At 42.1% G+C, this 26,794-nt stretch overlaps 1 protein-coding gene across 2 annotated transcripts in view; it reads right to left on the bottom strand.

Moving 5' to 3' along the window:
- Positions 1–560: 560 nt before the first annotated feature.
- POLD3 (DNA polymerase delta 3, accessory subunit) overlaps positions 561–26,794 on the bottom strand; it is an 80,115-nt gene continuing 53,881 nt past the window's right edge. Inside the window, exon 10 of one of the 2 annotated variants that reach the window (XR_013404136.1) lies at positions 561–4,855. The gene's annotated coding sequence lies outside the window, so the exon portion shown is untranslated. The remainder of the gene's footprint in view (positions 4,856–26,794) is intronic. The other variant, XR_013404137.1, reaches the window with a different exon arrangement.

The following is a 26,794-nucleotide window of genomic DNA, read 5'->3' as shown; positions in this document are numbered from 1 at the left end:
CTGTCCCCTGGCATTTATAAGCTAGGAGGGGGTTTCTAAAAGGCACATGGAATCCTATCTCCCCTGCTTAAAACTCTTAAATGGTTTCCCTGTCATGAATGGGATCAAGTCCAAACATTCACCTGCCTACAGCACCCTTCTCGTATGGCCTCTGCCAACTCCGCTCCCTCACCTCTGCCACTCCTGCACAGGCTGTGGTTTAAGTCACACCAAATTCAGCAGTGTTCCCTGAGCCCATCATCCCTGTTACCGCTCATCTTAGCACGAGCTTCCTGGGATGACTTTCCCACCTTGTCTGTCTAGGAAATGTCTTCTCATCTTTTAAAAAGCCATTTGATGGCCAGGCGCGGTGGCTCATGCTTGTAATCCCAGCACTTTGGGAGGCCGAGGTGGGCGGATCACCTGAGGTCAGGAATTTGAGACCAGGCCAACCAACATGGTGAAACTCTGTCTCTACTAAAAATACCAAATTAGCTGGGTGTGGTGGTGGGCAACTGTCATCCCAGCTACTCAGGAGGCTGAGGCAGGAGAATTGCTTGAGCCTGGGAGGCAGAGGTTGCAGTGAGCTGAGATCGCGACACTGCACTCCAGCCTGGGCGACAGAGTGAAACTCAAAAAAAAAAAAACCTCAAAAAAAAAAAAAAAAAAAAAAAAAAGCCATTTGAGCTTGCTGAGGCCTTCCCTTAACCCGCCCCAGCTGCAGGGAGAGGGTGCATCCTCTGGGCCCCTGGAGTCCTCTTGTTTTTCCCTCTGTCATGTGCCCATTACGCTGGTGGCAGATGCCCATTCTGACATCTCCTCCACCAGCCTGGGAGCTCCTGATGGCAAGGCTGCGTTGGTAAGGGGTGTCTGTGCCCCGGCACCCTGACAGGGCATGGCTTGGCATCTAAATCCTCAGTAAGGTTGTGCTGACTGAAGGATGAACATTGAAGGGACAAACAAATGCTCTGGGAGGAAGCGTCAGGAGGGACAGGAGAAGCTCCAATACAAGGCCTGGGTAGAGTTGTTTTTCAAAAAGTAGCGTTCTCTCAGTCCCTCTCAGACCCACAGTGGCAGAGCTGGGCCTGCAGTTGTGGCTCCCAGCAGAGCCTCAGCTCCCGGCCTCTGTTCTCTGCTTGCTCCCTGGGAGCTTCCCTGCGGCAGCTCAGGGCAGGGGATGCTCTTGGAGCTGGTCAGTGGGCACCAAGCAGAGTCAGGGAGCAGAATCGTAGCCTCAGGTGGGGACCTCAGAGCAGTAGGGCTGGCCAGGAAGCTCTGAGAGGGGGGAGAAGGCAGCAGCCCCAAGGAGAAGAGACTGGAAAATAACAGCCAGGAGCTAAGAGGGTAGGAAGGGGAGGGTTGGACAGCTGGGAGGCCAGAGACCTGATTTCTGCTCCCAGCTCCATTGTGCTGCCTCAGAGAAGCTCCCCGACTCTAACCTTTAGCAAGTTCCTGCCCGCTCTGGGCCTCAGGTTCCTTAATCAAAAATGAAGGAGGAGCTGGACTAGAAAGTCTCTAAGATTCTCTCTAGCCTTGGCCAGGAAGATTTGGGGAAAGTGTGGCCACCTTAAAGGTGCAATTGAGGGGACTGCCCCCAGGCTGGCACACAGATTGCAGGGGCTCATATCCAGCCAGGCATTTGGGGGACGTGTCTCTGGGCCTGGAAAGAACTGGAAGCAGTCCCCCAAGCCTCCTGCACTGGACTTTGTCCTGCGGTTCTGGCAGGCTCAATGTGGCCCTCAACACTAATGAGGCTGGCCACCTGGGGAGCCATAGAAACTTGGCCTGGCCAATTTTGCCATAAAGCAGTGGTCTCTTCTCTGCCTAACCCTGAGGTGATGCTCCTGAACGTGGCTTGGGGGCCAGGCAGCACCCTTCATGGGCCACCTGGGGCTCTGGGGAGAACATCTGGTTGGGCAGGGCCTGATGGACGTTCCAAGCCGCAGGGGCAAAGGGCCCAGGTCTCTGGCCATGTGGATGGCCTCAGTTGGCCCTGCACTCCCTGGGTCCTATCCCGCCAGGACAGGGCCTGCTGTCCTGGGCCTGTGCCTGCAGCAATTCCCTGGGTGGTGATTTCAGATTCAATTGGTGAGGACAGGCCTCCTGGGATGAGCCAGTTGGCCCCTCTCTGTTATTTGCTTCTCAGAGTTGGAAAAACTACGCCGTGCACCTGGCAGTACTTGTGGCTGCTGGTTTTTCTTTTTTTTAAAGAAACAGAAAGTAGCCCCTGTGCTTACTGCAACCAAATCCATTTTATCGGCCTCCTGCATCTCCCACTGCAATAATAATAATCCCTTACATTTGATGAGTCTTTTGAGTGGTTTACAAAGCACTTTCTTGTGCATTCTCCCTTTTGGTCCATGAAATAATTTTGGGAGGGAGAGAGGGCTGGCATTATTGTCCCTGGTTACAGGTGAGGAAACTGAGGCACTGACAGTAAGGTCAGCTTCCCAAGGTCACACAGCAAGATGGCGCTAAAGCAGAGACCCTGGGTCCTCTGACTCAAGTCTTGTCCCCGCACCACACACCCCTCTTATCATTTGAATATCCAGGCTCTCAGAAACCCTCTTCTAAAAAATAGAAAGGGCAGAAGGCTCAGCTCTTTTTATTCTAAACTTTTTCTCTTGGTGAACTTAACCATCATGTCACTTGAAACTACCACCTCTAAGTCAGTGATTCTTAAATCTGTGCTTCTGAGGCTTGAGATCTTCAGATCCTACCCTACCTCTCCAACCGCCGGCTGGGCATTTCCACGTAATGTTCCAAAATGTCTAGTGAGTGGGACTGCATGTCCAGCACCAGTATAAAAAAACAACACAACAGAAAGGAAAACTCTATATATCTTCCATTTTCTCCCATTATACCCCCTAACCCCATTCTCCCTCCTAGCTACTCCAGGCCTCTTTAATGTTCCCACCCACCCTTACTCACCCAGCTTAAGAAAGCTCAGTAGTACCTTAGCCTTATTTTTCCTTCACCTTCTAAATCCAGTTGGCCCTGTACTGGGTATTTTACTTAATACATTTATTCATCCAGCAAATACTGATTGTATGCTATACCTTTCCCATCTATTCTGGGTCCCCTTGCTACGTGATATGTAGTCGTTTTTGTCTGCCTTCTTTCACTTAGCATAATGTTTCAAGGTTCATCCATGTAATGGTATATATCAATATTTCATTCCTTTTAGGGTTGGACAGTATTCCATTCTAATGATATATCATATTGTATTTATCCATTCATCACCTTATAGACATATGGCTTAGTTCTATTTTTTAGCTATTATGAATGATGCTGCTATGAACATTTAAACATTTATGTACAAGATTTTGTATGAATGTATGTTTTATTGCTTTTCAGTACATATATAGCAATGAAATTTCTGGGTCATAGTGTAACTCTATTTAACATTTTGAGGAACTGCCAAAGTGTCCCAAAGTGCCTGCACCATTTTATATTCCCACCAGCAGTGGATGAAGGTTCCAATTTATCCACAGCCGCATCAACACTTGTTATTGTCTCTTTTTATTTACAGCAATTCTAGTGGGTGTAGTGATTTCTCATTGTGATTTTGATTCACATTTCCCTAATGACTAATGTTTTCCCTAATGACTGACGATGTTGATGTTTTGATGTTTGTTGTCATTTGTATACATTCTTTGAAGAAATGTCTTTTCAGACCCTTTGCCAATTTTTCAGTTGGGTTGTCTTTTCGCTATTGAGTTGTAAATGTTCTTTATAGATTCTGGATATAATTCTCTTGTCAGAAAAATGATTTGCAAATATTTTCATCCTTTCTTTGGGCTGTTTTTTCATTTTTTGAGAGTGTCCTTTGAAGTCCAATTTATCTTTTGTTGCTTATGCTTTGGTGTTGTGTCTAAGAAAGGTTTTCCTAACCCAAGGTCACAAAAATTTACCCGTTTTCTTCTAAGAGTTTTATAGTTTTAGCTTTTACATTCAGGACTACGGTCCATTTTTAGCTAAATTTTTAAATTTTATTTAAAAATTTTAAATTGCAGTAAAATATTCATGACATAAAATTTACCATCTTAATTGTTAAGTATACAGTTCAGTAGTGTTAAGAACATTTGCATTGCTGTGTAACCAATCTCTAGAACTTTTAATCTTGCAAAACGGAAACTCTATGCCTATTAGACAATTCTCCATTCCTCCCTCACCTAGCCCATTAATTTCTATGTATGGTGTAAGAAAGGGGCCTAACTTTATTCCTTTGCATGTGGATATCCAGTTGTCCCAGTATCATTTGTTGAATATTCTTTCCCCCATTGATGCTTGGGGTGCCTCATTGATTTTTTTTTTTTTTTTTTTTTTTTAGCACTTTTAAACATCAATTGCCCATAAATGTAAGTTTTAATTCTGGACTATCAATTGTTTCACTGATCTAGATATCTACTGTTATGCTATAACCAGCCTGTCTTGATTACTGTGGTTTGTAGTAAGTTTTGAAATCAAGAAGAATTTCTCCACTTTTGTTCTTCTTTTTCAAGATTGTCTTGACTGTTCTTGGTCCCTTGCGTTTGCATATGAATTTTAGGGTCAGCTTGTCAATTTCCGGGAAAAAAAAAAAAAAGAAATCCAGCTGGGATTTTGATAGAGATTGCACTAAATCTGTAGATCAATTTAGGGAGTATTGCCATCTTAAGGATACTACTAAGTCTTTTGATTCATGAGCATTGAAGTGTTTCCATTTATTTAGGTCTTCTTTCTCCTTCCTTTCCTTCCTTCCTTCCTTCTCTCTTTTTTTTTTTTTTTTTTTTTTTTTTTTGGCAGAGTTTCACTCTTGTTGCCCAGGCTGGAGTACAATCTCAGCTCACTGCAACCTCCACCTCCTGGGTTCAAGCAATTCTCCTGCCTCAGCCTCCCAAGTAGCTGGGATTACAGGCACCCACCACCAAGCCTGGCTAATTTTTGTATTTTCAGTAGAGATGGGATTTCACCATGTTGGCCAGGCTGGGCTCAAACTCCTGACCTCAGGTGATCCACCCGCCTTGGCCTCCCAAAGTGCTGGGATTACAGGCATGAGCCTTCAAATGGCTTTTTAAAAGATGAGAAGACATTTCCTGACAAACAAGGTGGGAAAGCCATCCCAGGAAGCTGGGATTAGAGGTGTGAACCACTGCACCCTTTAAACAATGCTTTGTAGATTTCAGAATTTATATAAGCTTTGAACTTCATTATATGTATTCCTGAGTACTTTTAAACTTTTTGATACCATTGTAAATGCAATTGTTTACTAATTTCATTTTCAGATTATTTCTAGCTTGTAGAAATATAACTGGTTTGTACATTAGGCTTGTACCCTAAAGCCTTGTTGAACTTACGTATTGGGTTTAATAGGTTTTTTAGTGGATTCTTTAGGATTTTCTATATAGAAGATCACGTCATCTGAATATAGAAATAGTACTTCTTCCTTTCTAAAATGAATCCCTTTTCTTTTTCCTGCCCAATTGCCCTGGCTAGAGCCTCCAGTACAATGCTGAATATAAGCAGTAAGAGCAGACTTCCTTGTCTTGTTTTTGATCCTATGGGAAAGTTTTCAGTCTTTCACCATTAAGTATGATGTTAGCTGTGGGTTTTTGTTGATACCCTTTATGAGGTGGAGGAAGTTTCCTTCTATTTCTAGTTTTTTTTAGTGTTTTTTAAAAATTATGAAAGGGGCCAGGCATGGTGGCTCATGCCTGTAATCCCAGTGCTTTGGGAGGCCAAGGCGGGCAGATCACCTGAGGTCAAGAGTTTGAGACCAGCCTGACCAACATGGCAAAACTCCCTCCACTAAAAATACAAAAATTAGCCAGGTGTAGTGGTGCATGCCTGTAATTGCAGCTACTCGGGAGGCTGAAGCAGGAGACTTGCTTGAACCCGGGAGGCAGAGGTTGCAGTGAGTTGACATCTCGCCACTGCACTCCATCCAGCCTGGGTGACGGAGCAAGACTCTGTCTCAAAAAAAAAAATTACAAAAGGGTGCTAGATTTTGTCAAATGCTCCTTCTGGCTCTATTAATCTCACTTTTTTTTTTTTTTTTAGAGAGTCTCGCTCTATTGCCCAGGCTGGGGTGCAGTGGCACAGTCTCGGCTCACTGCAACCTCCACTTCCTTGGTTCAAGTGATTTTCATGCCTCATCCTCCCAGGCAGCAGGCACAACAGGCGTGCAGCCCCATGCCCAGCTGATTTTTATTTTTATTTTATTTTTGAGATAGAGTCTCACTCTGTTGCCCGGGCTGGAGTTCAGTGGTGTGATCTCAGCTCACTGCAACCTCTGCCTCCTGGGATCAAGCAATTCTCCTGCCTCAGCCTCCCAAGTAGCTGGGATTATAGGCATGTGCTACCATATCTGGCTGATTTTTGTATTTTTAGTAGAGACAGAGTTTCAGCATGTTGGCCAGGCCGGTCTCAAACTCCTGGCCTCAAGGGATCTGCCCGCCTGGACTTCTCAAAGTGTTGGGATTACAGGCGTGAGCCACCATGCGCAGCTCTGATTCTGAGATGATTATGTGGTTTTTGTCCTTTATTCCATTGATAAGGTTTACTGTATTAATTGATTTTTCAGATATTAAACCAACCTTAAATTCCTAGGATAAATCCCTCTTGCTCATGGTGCAAAATCTTTTTTATATGTCACTGGATTCAGCTTGGTAATTTTTTTTGAGGATTTCTGCATCTATATTCATTAGGAATATTAGTCTGTAGTTTTCTTATGATGTCTTTGTCTGGTTTTGGTGTCAGAGTAATACTGACCTCATAGAGTAAGTTGGGAAATGTTCTCTCCTCTTCTGATTTTTGGAAGAGTTTGTGAAGAATTGGTATTAAATCTTCTTTAAGTGTTTGGTAGAATTTATACTTTTTATTGCTGAGCTGTACTCCATTATATGAATATACCACAATTTATTCATCCATTCACCTGTTGATAGATATTTGGGTTGTTTCCAGTTTTAGAATAAAGCTGCTATGGATATTAGTGTACAAATCTTTGTATGGATGTATGTTTTCATTTTCTTGGGTAAATATTTACAGTGGAATTGCTGGGTCATTTGGCAGATGCATGATAACTTTATGAGAAAGTTCCAGACCAATTTTCAAAGTGGTTGTGTCACTCCTACCAGCAACGTATGAGACTTTTGCTTACGGTCTACAATCTTACCACTTAAGCTGTTGCCACCCTTTGATTTTAGCCATTCTAATGGGCATGTAGTGATATCTCAATGTCATTTTCATTTACATTTTGCTGAATAATAGTATTAAAACACATTTTCATGTGCTTATTAGCCATTGGTATATCTTTCTTTATTCAGTGCTGGTTCTTATTTTTTGCCCATTTTTTTTAAAATTAGATTTTAATTGGGTCTTCTTAATATTGAGCTGTATAAGTTTTTTTTTTACATATTCTAGATAAAAGCCTTTTGTCAAATATATAGACATAGAGAGATATATGCATGGTGATAACTTACTCTCATTCTGTGGTTTTCCTACTCATTTCTTAATGGTGTCTTTTTCTTATCAGAAGCTTTAAATTTTGATGAATTCCATTTTATTGACGTTTCTTGTATGGTTATTGCTTTCTGGGTCCTAAAAAAAGTTTGACTATTCAAAGATGATGAAAATGTTCTTCTATGTATTTTCTTCTAAAAAAATTTTAATAGCCAGTTGTTCCAGCATTGCTTGTTGAACAGACTTTTCTTTACACATCAAACTGCTTTTCCTCCTTGGATGAAAATCAACCACTATTTATGGACTAACTATTCTGTCCCATTGATCTATTTTTTCTATCTTTATGTCAACACCACACTGTCTTGATTACTGTGGCACTACTGTAAGTCTAGAAATCAAATGTAAGTTCTTCACCTCTGTCTTATTACAAGACTGCTTTATACTACATCTTTTCCATTTCCATGCAAATTTTAGAACTTCAACTTATGAATTTCTACAAAAAATCCTACTGGAAATTTGATTGGCATTGCTTTGAACCCATTTATCCATTTGGAGAGAACTGACAAGTTAACAATATTGCATTCGTCCAATCTACAAATGTGTTACATTTCTCCATTAATTTAGTTTCTTTAATTTCCCTCATCAAAGACAGAGCAAGACACCTGAAGAGAAGCTTCCAGTGATCATCCTCCCCACAGAACACCAAATTTTAACAACTATTTACATAAGAAAAGCACCTTTATAAGAACCAAAAATCAGGTAAGCAATCACAGTACCTGGTTTTAACTTCCTATCACTGAAAGAGGCCCTGAAGAGGGTAAACATGATAGTCTTGAATTGCCAATGCCCCTCCTCCCCCATCCCCTTGCAGTGCCCTTGGCGCAGAGAGAGAATCTGTGTGGTTCGGGGAGGGAGAGTGCAGCAACTGTGGGACTTTGAACTCAGCAAAACTGGGCTGAACTCAGCAGATGTGTGTCCATGGAAGGAGCACTTAGACCAGCCATAGCCAGACAGGAATCGCCTATCCCAGCAGTCAGAACTTGAGTTTAGGCAAGCCTCAGCATGGTGGGCTAAAGTGTTCTGGGGTCCTAAGTAAACATGAAAGGCAGTCTGTGCCTCAAGGACTGCAACTCCTAGGCAAGTCTTACTGTTGTGCTGGGCTTGGAGCTTGTGGACCTGGGGGGCATGTGACCTAGTGAGACACCAGCTGGGGTGGCTAATGGAGTGCTTGTGCCACTCCTCCTCCAACTGCAAGCAGCACAGTTCTCAGCAATGAAAGTGACTCCTTCCTTCTGCTTGAGGAGAGGGAAGGGTAAAAATAATTTTGATTTGCATGTTGGATACCAGCTCAGGCACGACAGGATAGGGCAGCGGGAAGAGTTTTGAGGCCCCCATTCCAGGCCCTAGCTCCCAGATATTTCTAGACACACCCTGGTCCAGAAGAAAACCTACTCCCTTGAAGAGAAGGGGCCAGGCCAGGCAGGATTCATCACCTGCTGACTAAAGAGCCCTTAGGCCCTGAATAATGAGCAGCAATAACCAGGTTGTATGCCACGGGCCTTGGTGAGACTCTGAGACATGCTGGCTTCAGGTGAGACCCAGCATGTTCCCAGCTGTGGTGGCCATGGTGAGAGACTCCTCCTTGAGAAAAGAAGAGGGAAAAGTAAAGGGGACTTTATCTTACACTTAAGTAACCAGCTTGCCCACAGTGGGGTACAGTACCAAGTGGGCTCTTGGGATCCCCGATTCCAGGCCTTGGCTCTTGGACCGTTTTCTGGACCTGCCCTAGGCCAGAGAGGAGCCCACTGCTCTGAAGGGTGAGTCCCAGGCCTGGCAGCATTCACCCTAAGCAGATGGAAGAGCCCTTGGGCGGTAAGTGAACATCAGTGAGACTGCCAGTACTCCCCATGGGCCTGTGGTGGTGGCGGTCACTGGGAGAGGCTCCTCTGCTTGTGGAAAGGGAAGGGAAGAGTAGAAAGGACGTCTCATAGTATGAGTTCAGCTTAGCCACAGAATAGAACACAGGGTAGATTTATAAGGTTTTTTACTCCAGTCCCTGGCTCCCAGATAGCATCTCTGGACCCACCTGGGGCCTAAGGGAACTTGCTGCCCTGAAGAAAAGGATACAGGCCTGGCTGGCTTCGCTACCTGCTGATTGTAGAACTCTAGGGCCTTGAGCGAACATAGGCGAAAGCCAGGTAGAGGTAACAGGGGGTCTTGGGCAAGACCCAGTGCTGTGTTGGCTTCAGGCCTAACCCAGCCCAGTCCCAGTGGGTGGCTACAGGGGTGCTTGTGTCACCCCACCTCCAGCTCCAGGTGGCTCAGCACAGAGAGTGAAAGACTGTTTGGGAGAAAGTAATAGAAGAGAACAAGAGTCTTCATCTGGTAATCCAGAGAGTTCTTTCAGGTCTTATCTAAGACCACCAAAGAGGTACCTCTATGAGTCTAAATCATAGTGTTATTAGACTTGGGGTTCCCCCTAATGCAGTACAGCTCAGATTAAAATATTCAAGTCCCTTCGAATACCTGAAAAGCCTTCCCAAAGACAGGTACAAACAAAGCCAGACTGTGATGACTACAATAAATACTTAACTCTTTAATGCCTAGACACTGACAAACATCCACAAACATCAAGACCATCCAGGAAAACATGACATTACCAAATGAACTAAATAAAGTGCCAGGGACCAATCCTGGAGAAACAGAGACATATAACCTTTCAGACAGAAAATTCAAAGCTGTTTTGAGGAAAGTCAAAGAAATTCAAGATAACACAGAGAAGGAACACATAATTCTATCAGATAAATTTAACAAAGGAGTTGAAATATTGAAAAGAATCAAGCAGAAATTCTGGAGTTGAAAAATGCAATTGACATACTGAAGAATACATCAGAGTCCCTTAAGAGCAGAATTGACCAAGCAGAAGAATTAGTGAGCCTGAACACAGGCTACTTGAAAAAACACAGTCAGAGGAGACGTATTAGTCTGTTTTTGCATTGCTATAAAGAACTACCGGCCGGGCGTGGTGGCTCAAGCCTGTAATCCCAGCACTTTGGGAGGCCGGGACGGGCGGATCACGAGGTCAGGAGATCGAGACCATCCTGGCTAACACAATGAAACCCCGTCTCCACTAAAAATACAAAAAAATTAGCCGGGCGTGGTGGCGGCGCCTGTAGTCCCAGCTACTCGGGAGGCTGAGGCAGGAGAATGGTGGGAACCCGGGAGGCGGAGCTTGCAGTGAGCCGAGATCGCGCCACTGCACTCCAGCCTGGGCGACAGAGCGAGACTCTGCCTCAAAAAAAAAAAAAAAAGAACTACCTGAGACTATGTAATTTATAAAGAAAAAGGTTTAACTGATTCAGTTCAACAGGTTTTACAGAAAGCATGGCTGGGGAGGCCTCAGGAAACTTACAATCATGGCGGAAGGTGAAGAGGAAGCAGGCACACCTTACCTGGCCAGAGAAGGAGGAAGAGTACACAGGGGGAGATGCTACACATTTTTAAACAACCAGGTCTCATGAGAACTCACTCACTATCATGAGAACAGCAAAGGGGAAATCCACCACTATGATACCATCATCTCCTACCAGGCCCCTCCTCCAACACTGGGGAGTACAATTCAACATGAGATTTGGGCAGGGACACAAATCCAAATCACATCAGGAGACAAAAGAAAAAACAATAAAAAAGAACGAGGCATGCCTACAAGATCTAGACAACAGCCTCAAAAGGGCAAATCTAAGAGTTACTGACCTTAAAGGTAGAGAAACAGAAAGTATAATAGTAGAAAGTTTATTCAAAGGGATAATAATAGAGAGCTTCCAAAACCTAGAGAAAGATACCAATACTGATATGGTTTGGCTATATTCCCACCCAAATCTCAACTTGAATTGTATCTTCCAGAATTCCCACCTGTTGTGGGAGGGACCCAAGAGGAGGTAATTGAATCATGGGGGCCAGTCTTTCCCGTGCTATTCTCGTGATAGTAAGTCTCATGAGATCTGATGGGTTTATCAGGGGTTTCCAGTTTTGCTTCCTCATCATTTTTCTCTTGCTGCTGCCATGTAAGAAGTGCCTTTTGCCTCCTACCATGATTCTGAGGCCTCCCCAACCATGTGGAACTGTAAGTCCAGTTAAACCTCTTTTTCTTCCCAGTCTCAGGTATGTCTTTGTCATTTACTAATACAGAAAATTAGTGTAAAAATGGACTAATACAGTAAATTGGTACCAGCAGAGTGGGGTGTTGCTGAAAAGATTCCCAAAACTGTGGAAGTGACTTTGGAACTTGGTAACAGGCAGAGGTTAGAACAGTTTGGAGGGATCAGAAGAAGACAGAAAAATGTGGGAAAGTTTGGAACTTCCTAAGACTTGTTGAATGGCTTTGATGAAAATGCTGATAGTGATATGAACAATAACATTCAGGCTGAGGTAGTCTCAGATGGAGATAAGGAACTTGTTGGGAACTGGAGCAAAGTTGACTCTTGTTATGTTTTGGCAAAGAGGCTGGCGGCATTTTGTCCCTGCCTTAGAGATCTGTGGAGCTTTGAACTTGAGAGAGATTATTTAGGGTATCTGGCAGAAGAAATTTCTAAGCAGCAAACCATTCAAGAGGTGACTTGGGTGCTGTTAAAAGCATTCCGTTTTAAAAGAGAAACAGCATAAAAGTTTGGAAAATTTGCAGCCTGACAATGTGATAGAAAAGGAAAATTCACTGGGGAGAAATTCAAGCTGGCTGCAGAAATTTGCAAAAGTAGCAAGGAGTCTAGTGTTAATTCCGAAGGCCATGGGGAAAATGTCTCTAGGCCATGTCAGAGACCTTCATGGCAGCCCCTCCCATCACAGGCCCGGAGGCCCAGGAGGAAAAAGTGGTTTCGTAGGTCGGGCCCAGAGTCCCCGTGCTGTTGCGCCTGCGGGTGCACAGGAGTCGAGAATTGGGGTTTGGGAACCTCCACCTAGATTTCAGAAGATGTATGGAAATGCCTGGAAGCCCAGGCAAAAGCTTGCTGCAGGGGTGGGGCCCTCATGGAAAACCTCTGCTAGGGCAGTGTGGAAGGGAAATGTGAGGTTGGAGCCCCCACATAGAGTCCCTACTGGGGCACTGCCTAGTGGAGCTGTGAGAAGAAGGCCACCGTCCTCTAGAGCCCAGAATGGTAGATCCACTGGCAGCTTGCACCGTGCACCTGGAAAAGCCACAGACACTCAATGCCAGCCCTTGAAAGCAGCCAGGAGAGAGGCTGTACCCTGCAAAGCCACAGAGGCAGAGCTGCCCAAGACCATGGGAACCCACCTTTTGCATCAGGGTGAGCTGGATATGAGACCTGGAGTCAAAAGAGATCATTTTGGAGCTTTAAAATTTGACTGCCCCGCTGGATTTCGAACTTGCATGGGTCCTGTAACCCCTTTGTTTTTGCCAATTTCTCCCATTTGGAATGGCTGTATTTACCCAATACCTGTACCCACACTGTATCAAGGAAGTAACTAGCTTGCTTTTGATTTTATAGGCTCATAGGTGGAAGAGACTCAGCTTGTCTCAGATGAGACTTTGGACTGTGAACTTTTGGGTTAATGCTAAGATGAGTTAAGACTTTGGGGGACTGTTGGGAAGGCACGATTGGTTCTGAAATGTGAGGACATGAGATCTGGAGGGGCCAGGAGCAGAATGATATTGTTTGGTTGTGTCCCCACCCAAATCTCAACTTGAATTTTATCTCCCAGAATTCCCACGTGTTGTGAGAGGGACCCAGAAGGAGGTAATTGAATCATGTAGGCCGGTCTTTCCTGTGCTATTTTTGTGATAGTAAGTCTCACAAGATCTGATGGGTTTATCAGGGGTTTCCCCTTTTGCTTCCTCATTTTTCTCTTGCTGCTGCCATGTAAGAAGTATCTTTCACCTCCTGCCATGATTCTGAGGCCTCCCCAGCCATGTGGAACTCTAAGTCCAATTCAACCTCTTTTTGTTCCCAGTTTCAGGTATGTCTTTATCAGCAGCATGAAAATGAACTAATACAAATACTGAAGTACAAGATGATAGAACACCAAATAGATTTAACTTGAAGACTACCTTGAGGCATCTAATAAACCTTACAAGGCAGGAGGGGGTGGCATGACATATTTAAAGTCCCAAGGGAAAAAAACTTTTACCCTAGAATAGTATATCTGGTGAAAACATCCTTCAAACATGAAGGAGAAATAAAGACTTTCAAAGCTGAAGGATTTCGTCAACACCAGATCTGTCTTACAAGAAATGCTAAAGGAAGTTCTTCAATCTGAAAGAAAAGGATGTTAGTGATCAATAAAAAATCATCTGAAGATACAAAACTCACTGGTAATAGTAAGTACACAGAAAAACAGACTATTTTAACACTGTAACTGTGGTGTATAATCTACTTTTATCTTAAGCAGAAAGACGAAAAGATGAATCAATCAAAAATAATAGCTACTTTTCAAGACATACAGTACAATAAGGTATAAACAAAAACAACAAAAAGTTAACAAGTGGGGAGACAAAAAGTGTAGAGTTATTAGTTTTCTTTTTGTTTGTTTCTTTATGCAATCAGTGTTAAGTTGTCACCAGTTTAAAATGAGTCATAAGATAGTATTTGTAAGCCTCATAATAACCTCAAATCAAAAAATATACAACAGATATACAAAAACCAAAAAGCAAGAAATTAAGTCATAACACCAGAGAAACTTACCTTCACTAAAAGGAAGACAGGAAGGAAAAGAAAACCAGAAAACAACAAAGTGGCAGAAGTAAATCCTTACTTATCAATAATAACATTGAATGTAAATAGACTAAGTTCTCCAATCAAAAGACACAGAGTGGCTGAATGGATTAAAAAAAAAAGACACAATAATTTATTGCCTATAAGAAACATACTTCATCTATAAAGACACACAAGGGCTGGGCACGGTGGCTCATGCCTGTAATCCCAGCACTTTGGGAGGCCAAGACAGGCGGATCACGAGGTCAGGAGATCGAGACCATCCTGGCTAACACGATGAAACCCCGTCTCTACTAAAAGTACAAAAATTAGCCGGGCGCGGTGGCGGGCGCCTGTAGTCCCAGCTACACAGGAGACTGAGGCAGGAGAATGGCATGAACCTGGGAGGGGGAGCTTGCAGTGAGTGGAGACTGTGCCACTGCACTCCAGCCTGGGCAACAGAGCGAGACTCCGTCTCAAAAAAAAAAAAAAAAAAAAAAGACACACAAAGACCGAAAATAAAGGGATGGAAAAAAATATTCCATGCAAATGGAAATTTAAAAAAGAGGAGTAGCTATACTTACACCGGACAAAATAGACTTCAAGACAAAAATTGTAAGAAGAGACAAGGAAGGTCATTATATAATGGTAAAGGCATCAATCCATCAAGAGAATATAACAATTATAAATATATATGCCCCCAAAGCTGGAGCACCCAGATATATAAAGAAAATATTATTAGAGCTAGAGAGAGAGAGAGATAGACCCCAGTGCAATAATAGCTGGAGACTTCAACACCCTACTTTTAGCACTGGACAGATTTCCTACACAGAAAATCAACAAAGAAACCTCAGACTTAACCTGAACTACAGAATAAATTGACCTAATAGTTATTTAGAGAACATTTCATCCAGTGGCTCCAGAATACATATTCTCCTCAGCACATGGATCATTTTCAAGGACAGACCATACGTTGGGTCACAAAACAAGTCTTATAACCTTAAAAAAAAAATCCCTGAAATATTATCAAACATCTTCTTTGACCACAATGGAATAAAACTAGAAATCAATAACAAGAGAAATTCTGGAAGCTATACAAACACATGGAAATTAAACTACATGCTCCTGAATGACCAGTGGGTCAATGAACAAATAAAGAATTGAAAAATTTCTTTTTTTTTTTGAGACGGAGTCTCATTCTGTCACCCAGACTGGAGTGCAATGGTGCGATCTTGGCTCACTGCAACTTCTGCCTCCCGGGTTCAAGCGATTCTCCTGACTCAGCCTTCTGAGTAGCTGGCATTACAGGCGCACACCACCATGCCTGGCTAATTTTTGCATTTTTAGTAGAGATGGGGTTTCACCATTTTGGACAGGCTGGTCTCGAACTTCTGACCTCGTGATCCATCTGCCTCGGCCTCCCAAAGTGCTGGGATTACAGGTGTGAGTCATCTAGCCTGGCTGAAAAATTTCTTGAAACAAATGATAATTGAAACACAACATACAAAACCTATGGGGTACAGCAAAAGCAATACTGAGGAAATTTTACAGCTATAAGCACCTACATCAAGAAAGAAGAAAAACTTCAAATAACCTAGTTTTTGTCATCACTGTTTTAGTTTTTAAGTGTAGAGATCTTGAACATATTTCATTAAATTTATCCCTATTTTATGTTCTTGACACTATTATAAATGGCATTTTAAATGTTATTTTAATTTTACAATTACTTATTGCTGGTATACAAAAGAATTGAATCTATATTGTCTATTGACCTCGTATCCTGTCACTTTACTAAATTCACACATTAGCCCTAGATTTTTGTTTTGTAGATTACTTGTTTTTTCTTTGAAAATAGTTTTATGCCTTCCTTTCAATCTGGATGACTTACTTTTCTCATCTTACTGCTTTTGCTGAAACCTCCAGTCACATAATAATACTGCATGAACTGATACCAGACATCTCTGCCTTGTTGCCAAACTTAGAAAGTTTCAATATTTCATCACAAAGTATGATATATGGTATTTAGTGTTTTGTATATTCCATTTAGCAGGTTGAGGATGTTTTCTTCTATTCCTACTTTTTGAAAAGTGGTGTGTTTTTTTTTTTTTTTTGGTCAAATATAGGTGTTGAATTTTGTAAAAATCCCCATGGTTTGTCTTCTATGCACGCTTGAAAAGAATAGGCATTCTGCAGTTGAGTATTGTGTTCTGTAAATATCAATTAGGTCAAGTTGATTGATAAAGTTTTTCAAGTCTTGCATATCATTTTATTTCCCGCCAGTATGTTACATGTTCCTGTTTCTCTGCATATTTCATAGCATTTCCTTTCTGTTGGGCACTCTCACATTTCCTCTATGTTCATGGCCTCAAGTTCTACCAGGTGTATGTGGATAGCTAAGGCACTCTTTGGTCTCTCCTGCCCATGTGCTTTGCTAGGGATATGTGGCAGCTTATTGAGGGTCACTATGGCTCTCATTCCCATTATCTCCCTGGTCCCTTGCTTGCTCCCACCAGGACCTCAACTTCAGGCTAGCTGAATTGTTGGTCTTGCTTGTTTTTTGTTTGTTAGTCTGTCACTGAGACTGCTATTATTTCTTTCAATACCCCTGGGCGTGCAGTTTTTCAAATTCTGCTTCAAATCAAGTGAGCCCCTTCCCACAGCAAAGCTGCAGGTTTTCGTGATATCTTTCCTTGTAGCACAATTACTATGGTGACCAAGCTGGTGGGGAGCAGAGGAGAGGAGGTGGGTTGCAAGCAGCCCCAGGTTAAAACACCACAGACTCCCACTATTTTAACCGGAGGGTCAGTAGTTTTTCATGAATAAATGCTTCTCAATTTGTTGTCAGCCTTTAATCAATTTTGTTCTTGACAATCTCTTTTTAAAGAGGATTTTCTGAGCTACTTACTCTGTCATTCCAGAAGTCCTGCCTCATCATTCCACATTCCCCTAAATTACAGATTTATCTACTTGTTTTTAGTTCTGTCAGTTTTATTTCATGTTATTAAGTGTGTGCACATTTACGAGTATTATATCTTCTTGATTCTCTTATTACGTCTCTTTACATCTGGTAATATTCCTTGTTCTAAAGTCTACTTCATGTGATATTAATATAGCCACTCCAGGTTTCTTATGATTTATGTATGCATGGTCTATCTTTTTCTGTCCTAGTACTTTTAACCTATCTGCATCTTTATGTTTAACATGCTTTCTTGTAAACAGTATGATATAGTTTGGATGTTGTCCCCTCAAAACCTCATGTTGAAATGTGATCCCTCATCTTGGAGGTCGGGGCTGGTGGGAGGTATCTGAGTCATCTGGGGGGATCACTCATGGTTTGGTGATGTCCTCCCAATAGTAAGTCCTCATGAGATCTGGTTGAGCAAAAGTGTGTGGCATCTCCCCTCCCCTTCTTTCTCTCGCTCCTGCTCTGGCCATGTGACATGCCTGTTCCTGCTTTACCTTCTGCCATGAGTAAAAGCTCCCTGAGGCCTCCCCAGAAGCTAAGCTGATGCTGGCGCCATGCTTGTACAGCCTGCAGAACCATGAGACAATTAAACCTCTTTCCTTGTAAATTACTCAGTCTTAGGTATTTCTTTATAGCAACGCAAGAACAGACTAGCACACAGCATATGTGTATCTATTTACAGAAAAAAAAATCTAGCCTGATAGTTTCTGCCTTTTAATTGAAGTGTTCATTCCATTTACATTTAATGTTGATACGGTTAAGTCTAATGTCTTTTTATTGCTTTCTATTTGTCCCATCTATTCTTTGTCCTTTTTTCCTTCTTTTCTAACATTCATTGGTAATTTTAGTATTCCATTTCATCTCCATTATTGGCTTATTAACTATACTTTTGAGTTACATCGTTGTTTTCAGTGGTTGCTCCAGGTTTACAATATGTACATTTAACTTAAAACAGTTAAATTATTTAAAGTTATTAATTTAAAAATAATATACCACCTCAAGTATAACATAAGAAGAAGAGTATACTATACTTCCATACTCCCTCCTCCCATCCTTTGTGCTAGTTTTGTCAAGTATTTTATTTCTACTTATGTTATGGACCACACTATGTACGTGTGTGTGTGTGTATCTCTCTCTTAGGTATTTGAAATACAACTTCATTCTGTTTCTAAATGAAAAGGAATGGGAATGGCAGTAAAATAAGATCCTCACCACTGAATATTATGATGTGAAATATTAGGCTGGTGCAAAAGTAATTGTAGTTTTTGCCAACGTATTGCAAAAACTGCAATAACTTCTGCACCACCCTAATATATATGAAACACCAGAAGGAAACAACCAAAACAGCTAAATATGCAGGTCCAAAAATTGAAGGTATTTTTGAAGTCCATTCATCTCCTTCAGCATCCCAAAGATAAAGCACATGTTCTGCTTAGCTACATAATAAAATGGCAAACACACCACACTACTGACAGCATAGCACAGATGCTTATAAAACTAGACTTCTGATGCTGGGCTCCAGCTTCATTTTCTCACAGATCGTCATTCTTATTCGGGAGAGCATCTGAACAACCTGTAAATCATGACATATTGTGCTGCCAAAGCTGGGTCCATGACAACCTCTGGTGGGGCAAGGGCAAGCATAGCAACAAACTCCAAGTTAGGATCTCCAATTAGTTTTCTAGCAAGCCAGAGGAAGGGCTTTTCAAAGTTGGAGTTACTTTTAGCAGAAATGTCACAATGCTGAAGATTCTTCCTTTAGTAGAATACAATAGAGTTTGCCTTCACTTTCCTGTCTTTAATGTCTACGTTGTCTGCTTCTTCACATGAACAATGCCTTGGGGAGTTTTCTGCCTCCTTTGGGCACTATCTCTATAGCTTCATCTTCTTCCTCAATTCAAATTGCCAAAGCCTGCTTGAGTTTCCTGTCTCTAAGTGAACAAAATATGTATGATTAGAAAGTAAGCTCTATTCAGTTTTGCTTAAATTAGAGTTGGTCTCTATTACCTGAAGCACTGAGAAAGCCACTGTCATATACTGATGATGATAAGCAACCTTTGGGAAGGCAAGTTGGCAATATGTATGAAAAGTTTCTTAAAATTGATATCCTTTGACACAGTAATTCTATTCCTAACACTCTATCCTAACAATAATCTAAAATGGGCATCAAAGATATGGCTGTAGTTACCCAAAATGCAAGCATAATGCTCTGGAGGGATTTGTTGCTAACAGAGTTGCTTAAAAATTGCTTATGAGACATTCAATTTGCAGATGAGAGCTGTTATTACAAGGCATTTAGGTCTAAAATGTGGCCATCTAGAGTATGTGAAGGGAAAGAAAACCCTCTCAACTTTGTAATGTGATATAGTATCGAGAGAAGTAGACTAAAATTTTAGAGATCAAGTTCTACCACTGACTTGCCTAGTGGTCTTGGTAAGTTACCTATCGTCCCTGGGGCCTATTTCCTCAGCTATAAAATGGAGGTACTATGTGCTCTACCTACCTCTGACAGCCATGTAATGCTGAGTTCAGCTTTCCCCTCTGTATGTACTAGTAAAGCCTTTGTAATGATAGGAATTGTTTTCAATGACTTCCCTTTGTCTTTAGACATGCCAAAATCCTTACCATAGCCCACAAGGTTCTGAACCATCTGGCCCAGCCTCCCTCTCTAGCCTGATCCTGGCATGACCTCCCTGTTGGTCACCATGCTACAGCCACATGTCCACCCTGGACTTTCACAAACGCTCTTCCCTCTCCCTGAAAAACTGTACCATCTTTGCCTGGTCAACTACTTATCTGTAAAGTCTGACTTAAATATCACTTTCACCAAGAAATCTCTGACAACCCCCAACATGGCCCTCATATGTGGTTTTTCTCCTAGTGCCCTGTACAGATCCTTTTATAAGGCTTATCACAATGGTCATTACATAATTGTTCATGCAATTATTTATTTGGTTGTCTCTCTCTTTCAAAACTCCCTGAGGGCACATTCTGTTTCTGCCTTGTTCATGACTGTGTAGCTTTAGGGCTTGGCAATACCCCCTACGGAGACACAAGGTAATTTGTTAAATGAATGAATTCTTAAACTCTTACAGCATCAGGGATAGAGACCTAATGCTTTCATTTGAGTTGATAAAACTGAAAGAGAAGATAAAACCCAGAGAAGAGAATGACTTTCCCACAATCACATGGCCAGTGAGTAGAAGAGGCAGTTTTATAATTCATTAATTCATTCAATAAGTATTTTCTAAGAGCCTACTATGTTCTAGGTACTGTCCTAGGTACTGGAGATAGAATGATAGACTAAGACAGTCCCTAACTTCCTAGAACTTATACTGTAGTGGACGAGATAGCCAATAAGCAGATAAACAGATACACAATTAGCAGAGATAGTGATAAGTACTATGAAGAGGTGCTCTGTAGGCAGAAAGCACATAACCACCAAGCACTCAAACCCGTGCTTTCTGCGTCCAAGTGCAGGGCTCTTTCCACTACACCACGCTGTCTGACCGAAGTAAACAAACAAAACCATAATTTATGAGGCTCCCTCAGCTGCCTGTGTGTGCACTTGGTGGGGTGAAACCCTCATGCTGTCCATGAAGAAGAGCCAATATCATCATCAGCAGCAGCTGACTGGCTTGCCTGCTAAAGCAGGTGTCATGGCACTAGCCAGCCAGGCCTCTGCTGCCTTGAAACTTCACATCTGGCACCCAAAGAGAGAGAGAGAGAGAGAGAGAGAGTGTGTGTGTGTGTGTGTTTAAATAAGACAGCTATTGAATGAGTGGACTGAAGAGGGTTGGAGTTGGCTGGGCTTAGGGAATGATGCAAACCACAAGGGGACAGTGCTCAGGAGGTGAACAGAGAAAACAGATGGGCTCAAACTGCAGGCATGACTATAGCCCAAGCACCCCATACATCACTGGGAGAGGCTTCTTTGCTGCTAAATATCTGTTTATTTTCTCATTAATAAACAGCATTCTCTGATGTCTGTACTTGAGGAAATAGAATGCACACTCAGACCATTCGCTTTTCTCTAAACAACTTCATGTAGAAATATTGTTGAAACAAGGATGTGTTGTGTAGCACATAGAATGACACGCAGCCCACCTGAAAGGTATGGGTGCTGGTGGGGCAAAGGGGAGTCAGGAATTTGACAGGTGAGCAGAACCGCAAGGAAACACTGGGTCCATTAGCCCTCCCTCCTCACTTTGTTAGAACCTCAGTTTTGACAATCTAATGTATTGTCTACAACACGAAGTAGGCACTCCAATAAAGGTTTGTTGACAAAAAAATTAACAAAGTATGACAACTTATTTTTCTCACACAGGTAAGATTAAAGCCCAAAGCATTACTCTGAAACAATAAAAGTCCAACCACTATAAACTGGGCACTTTACATTTGTTATTTCTAATCCTCACTATAACCTTGAGGTAGATACAAGCTTCATCTTACAGATGGGCAGACTGAGGCTCAGAGAAATTCGGTGGCTTTTTCTGGGAGTCACACTGATGGTAAAAGGGCATGAACTCAAGTTTGCCCAACTCTAAAGTCCAAGGACTTTCTACAACACCAAAAAGTGAGACAGTCTGCTCTCCAACTGCAGCCAGAGTATACTTTCCAAAAATATATATATATATCTCACTTTCCAAAATATAAGCCTCTCTCTCTCTCAAATAAATAAAGATGGGGTTTCACCATGTTGGCCAGGCTGGTCTCGAACTCCTGGACTCAAGTGATCCACCTGTCTCAGTCTCCCAAAGTGCTGGGATTACAGGCATGAGCCACCGCACGTGGCTAGAAAGCAACTGTCTCTTGCTGCTTTGCTGCTTCTAAAGTGTACAGGCTGGGAAGACACATAACACATATTATGAACTATGCACAATTCTAAGAGTGGGGCATTTCATGCAGGAGCTTCAGGATAGCTGTTCCTGTATTTTAGGGGTGACCTTTGGAGTTCACAGCAAAACTTACTGCTAGAAAAGAACTAAATCATTGGTACATTCCTAAGTATAATGGTCATTCAATGTCTAATATGGATGTCACTTATGATATGCAAGAATGTTTACTACACTTCACACCACTGGAAAAAAACTTACACTAAGAATGGATGACAATAAGATACTCTGTGTGCCTCTCAAATCCCAGCTCTACCATGTACTAGCTGGACAGCCTCTCTACCATTGAATTTCCTAATTCATCAAATTGGGCTGATACCTACATCTCACAAAGTTGTTAAGGATCAAATGATATAAAGTATATGAAAGCATCTGGCATAGAATAGGTGTATAGTAAGATTTGGGATGAATTCAGTTCATTACTCTAGGACTATGGGTCATTTTCGACCCAAAGAATTCCAGGGAGATGCCGTCAGTTCCAGGTCTGAATCAGTGTATGTGCGTCAGAGAATGGCCTACATGAATCCTTGGTGAAACTGTGGAACCAATCCCATCTCCATGGTTTAACTAGGACCATGGCTCAGGCAAGAGCCAGAGAATTTCCAAGCATGAGACGACCTAGCAAAAGGCTAATCATTCCACATTTGAAGTCACTCCTAATACTCTCCTCTCCTGAGTTTCCAAGGGGATCAAAGGAGTCATCTGCCTAAAACAAAACTAGATCTAACTTCAAATTATTTTCCTCAGCTTGTTCTAACTTGAGATGCAGGTTCCATTTGGCTCTTACTTATGATCTACTTTATACCAGTAATTATTCAGGCTACTAAAGCTGATTTTTCTAATGTACAAATCTGACATGTTAAAATTCAGTGGCTTCCTATTGCCTATAGTGCAAGGTCTAAACTACTTAGCAAAGACCTCTGTGAGCTGGCCTCTGCCTACTTATATGGCCTCATAGCCAACCAGTCTGCCTCTCACTAAACCACTTACGACTCTCTAAACAGTCTGTGCTTTCTCGTGTGTCCATGCCTTTGTATGTCCTGTTCCTTCTGCCTGGAATGCCCTTCTCACTTTCCATCTGGCAAACTCCTATTTTTCTCAAGACCTTTTTAAGCACCTCCCCCTCTGTGAATCTTCCCTTAATCCCTCAGGCAGTCATAGGCAACCCTTTCTTGGGTCCACACTGACCTATGAACACACACCTCCTTTATACAGGCGGAAGGACATGGTACGGTAGTCAGAATATAGACTTCAAGTCAGAAGGACTAGAGTTCAAACTGTGGCCCTCTCCCCAGGCCAGCTAGAACACCAACCAGAGGGGAGAAAGCCTTCATCTCTAGCCTAACATATAGTCCACTGGTGTGTGTTTACTTATGTGGAGATACGAGCTGAAGATCGTAGCCAAAAGACTCAGACTCACTGGCAAGATCACACCTACCTGAGAATGACAATTGTAAAGGTCTAATTCATTTTGCTCCTTTTGATCCACCCGAAGGGAAGTTGACTTCCATGCAGGTTTGCTAATCACAAGCGTTCAAATATACTAGTTTCTCTAACTTTTCATTATAAATTATTAAACAGAGACATGTCTCACCTTTGCCACTTATTAGGCAAATCATTTAAACTCTCTGAGCCTTCCTGTCTTCATGTGTAAATAAAGTATTGTGAGGATTAGAGAAAGTGTATTAAATATCTCCAAAAATTTGGGCCCATGGTAAGCACTCTTATAAATATTATTATAATATAATGATAGCATATTTGTCTGTCTCTCTCCTCACCAGATAGTAAATGTATCAAGGGCAAGAAATTCATCTTTGTATCCCCAGTATTTAATGCACCAGTGCTGAGTACATAGTAAACTTTCAGTCAAAACTGCGAAATGTACAAATATGTACATGTTTTTTTGCCTTCCCAACAGATGGTCAGTCCCAGGAAGTCAGAGAACTTGTCACATACTTTTCTTGAATCCACAGTAGCCACCATAGTTGTTGGTCAAATAAGTAAGCATTGAATGACTCAAGCCACATTTATAAGTGGACCCATATATTCTTCTTAGGGGTTGCTATACTGCGGGAAAGTCACATGATGCAGAGTCTGAAGACGCAAAGTCTCAAGACCTAGGTTCCAGCCCTGGTTCACTTTCTCACTGTATGATGCTGGCCATACTAGCTCAACTCCCTGGGCTTGTTTTCTGCAAAATGTGGGAGAGAAAGACCTTGCAGGTTATCATAAGGATGAAGTAAGACACAGTAAAGCACCATACAAATACATATAGAATACAACTAAGAGGGACAAGGGAAAACACTCCAATCAGGTTTTATGGTTTGCAGGAAAATGGTTCTGCCTTCTGTATATCCCATTCCAGGACAGAACTTTAAAAAGTACACCAGGGGTCCCCAACCCCCAGCTGTGGACTGGTACTGGTCCGTGGCCTGCTAGAAACCTAGCTGCACAGCAGGAGGTGAGCAGCAGGTGGGCAAAGAGCATTACTGCCTGAGGTCTGCCTCCTGTCAGATCAACTGCAGCATTAGATGCTCACAGGAGCGCAAACCCTAGTGTGAACTGCACATGCAAGGATCTAGGTTGTGTGCTCCGTATGCGAATCAAACTAATGCCTGATCATCTGAGGTGGAACAGTTTCATCCCAAAACCATCTCCGCTATCCGGCCATGGAAAAATCGTCTTCCATGAAACTAGTCCCTGGTGCCAAACAGGTTGGGGACCACTGCACTGTACCATCATTATGCTATGTTTATATAATCTTCACATACCAGATAAGCTTGAAACCAAGTATCCTAGGAAAACAAGGTTTTGACATTCAAAATGGAGAACACCACCCTGACCTAACTCACTTGCAAGCACCCCAGGACCACTTTCAACCTATGAACCTGCAGCATGGCTTAAACAGGGCACAAATGCCAAATGTCCTCTTGATTTTCTTACAAATATTAAGTCAGAGGCAAGGCCAAGAATCAGACAAACTGTTTCAAGGAAAACAATGTTCTCAACTTAAACTGAAACCAATTAAATGGACTGCTTATGGCAGTATGCTCTATTTGGAAGTTTCCTGGTGATCTAAAAGTAATTGGAAAACTTAATTTTAGTCCAGCCTTTCTTTAAATTCTTCTTAACATTTATTAGCCTACTTATCTAACTTTGTAATTTAGTTAAGTATGGTATACTGAACATAATTGAATCTTTGTTTATAGATTCAAGACCACTTGGCAGGGATGCTGTAGAGAAGATGCAGACTTCAGATAAGAGGTTGATTTAGATAAGCATTAAGATTGCCTTCAAATTTGACAATCTGGGATCTGAACAACCAGCTGCACTTTCACTTATAAAAATGAACATCAGGAGGCCGAGGCAGGCAGATCAGCTGGGGTCAGGAGTTCGAGACAAGCCTGGCCAACATGGTGAAACCCCATCTCTACTAAAAATACAAAAATTAGCCAGGTGTGGTGGCATGCGCCTGTAGTCCCAGCTACTGGGGAGGCTGAGGCAGGAGAATCGCTTGAACCTGGGAAGCAGAGGTTGCAGAGAATCACTTGAAGCTGGGAAGAGGACATTGCAGTGAGCCGACATTGTGCCACTGCATTCCAGCCTGGGTGACAGAGTGAGACTCTGTCTTAAAAAACAAATAAAAAACCAAAAAACCCATCAATCGTCACTTGGCGGTATGGAAGTGTGAACTAATATATAGCCAAGAGGCGATATAGCACAGCGGTTAAGACGGAGGGCAATGAAGCCAAATTGTCATGATTTATATCGTGGCTCTGACCTTGGGCAGGTTACTTAACCTCTTTGCCGCCATTTTCTCATGTGCAAAATGGGAATAAAACTACCTATCTCACAGGGCTGAGGATTAAAAGAGGTAAATGTGAGTTACTCTGCTTTGTATTAGTTTAGTATGTGTCAAAATACTAGCGACTGCCCATGCATTATTTCATTAATGCCCTAAAACAACCCTTTAAGGTAGGTGGGCAGCTCATTTTGAAAGATGAGGAAACAAGTTCAGAGAGGATGCATACTTTGCTTAAGGTCAGCGCCTCAGACAGGGTTTGCATCCAGCAGCCTCTGTCTCCAAGTCTGTGTTGTTTCCATCATGGCATCCGGCCTCCCTAGTAGGTCAAAATTGTTGAGTGTGTACAAAACTGAGTGGAGCCTATACAGACTTTATATTGTATAAACTGCCCTTTGAAGTAATTCCTGGTAACTGCTTGCTTTCTCGTCAATACTCTCATGCTTAAAGCACAACAGAAATAACTCCATTAATTAAAAGATTCACTAAATCATGGTTTACTTACACCATGAATACATAAATGGCAACTGAAGTTCAAATAGTTGAATAACACCCAGTAAAATGGTGAGCCTACCTCAGCCTGTTTCTTTAAATCTTTTATTGTTCTTTGCATAGGAATATAACATTTTGCCCATAATGATTATCTTAATTTGTTCCTAAATTATTAAGTCCCATGTCTATCACTCATCTAAGCATTGTCTCAAATGCTAAATGCTGTTTAGTATGTTTGTCTTGTCACTCCAAAATGGTAACTTCTGGGCTCTTACAATCCCCGAAATATTTTATCCAGGACTAAACATAACTAGCTTCCAATAACTGCTTTATGCTTTGGATCTGACTGATCACAAACAGACACTAAACAAAGTAGTTTTTCCATTCTTCAAGAGCAGTCTGGTAAAAGACATGCCATGAAAAGCCTTGAGAAAGCCTAAAACACCAAAAGAATGAAGCTGAAGAACTAGCCATGAAGAGCTTTGATTATTAAAAATGAAGGTACGGGGAGCCA

The sequence above is a fragment of the Macaca mulatta genome, chromosome 14, assembly GCF_049350105.2.
Source record: "Macaca mulatta isolate MMU2019108-1 chromosome 14, T2T-MMU8v2.0, whole genome shotgun sequence".
Classification (NCBI taxonomy): domain Eukaryota; kingdom Metazoa; phylum Chordata; class Mammalia; order Primates; family Cercopithecidae; genus Macaca; species Macaca mulatta.
The sequence above is the reverse complement of the archived record's forward strand: the minus strand, read 5'-3'. Positions and strand labels throughout refer to the sequence as shown.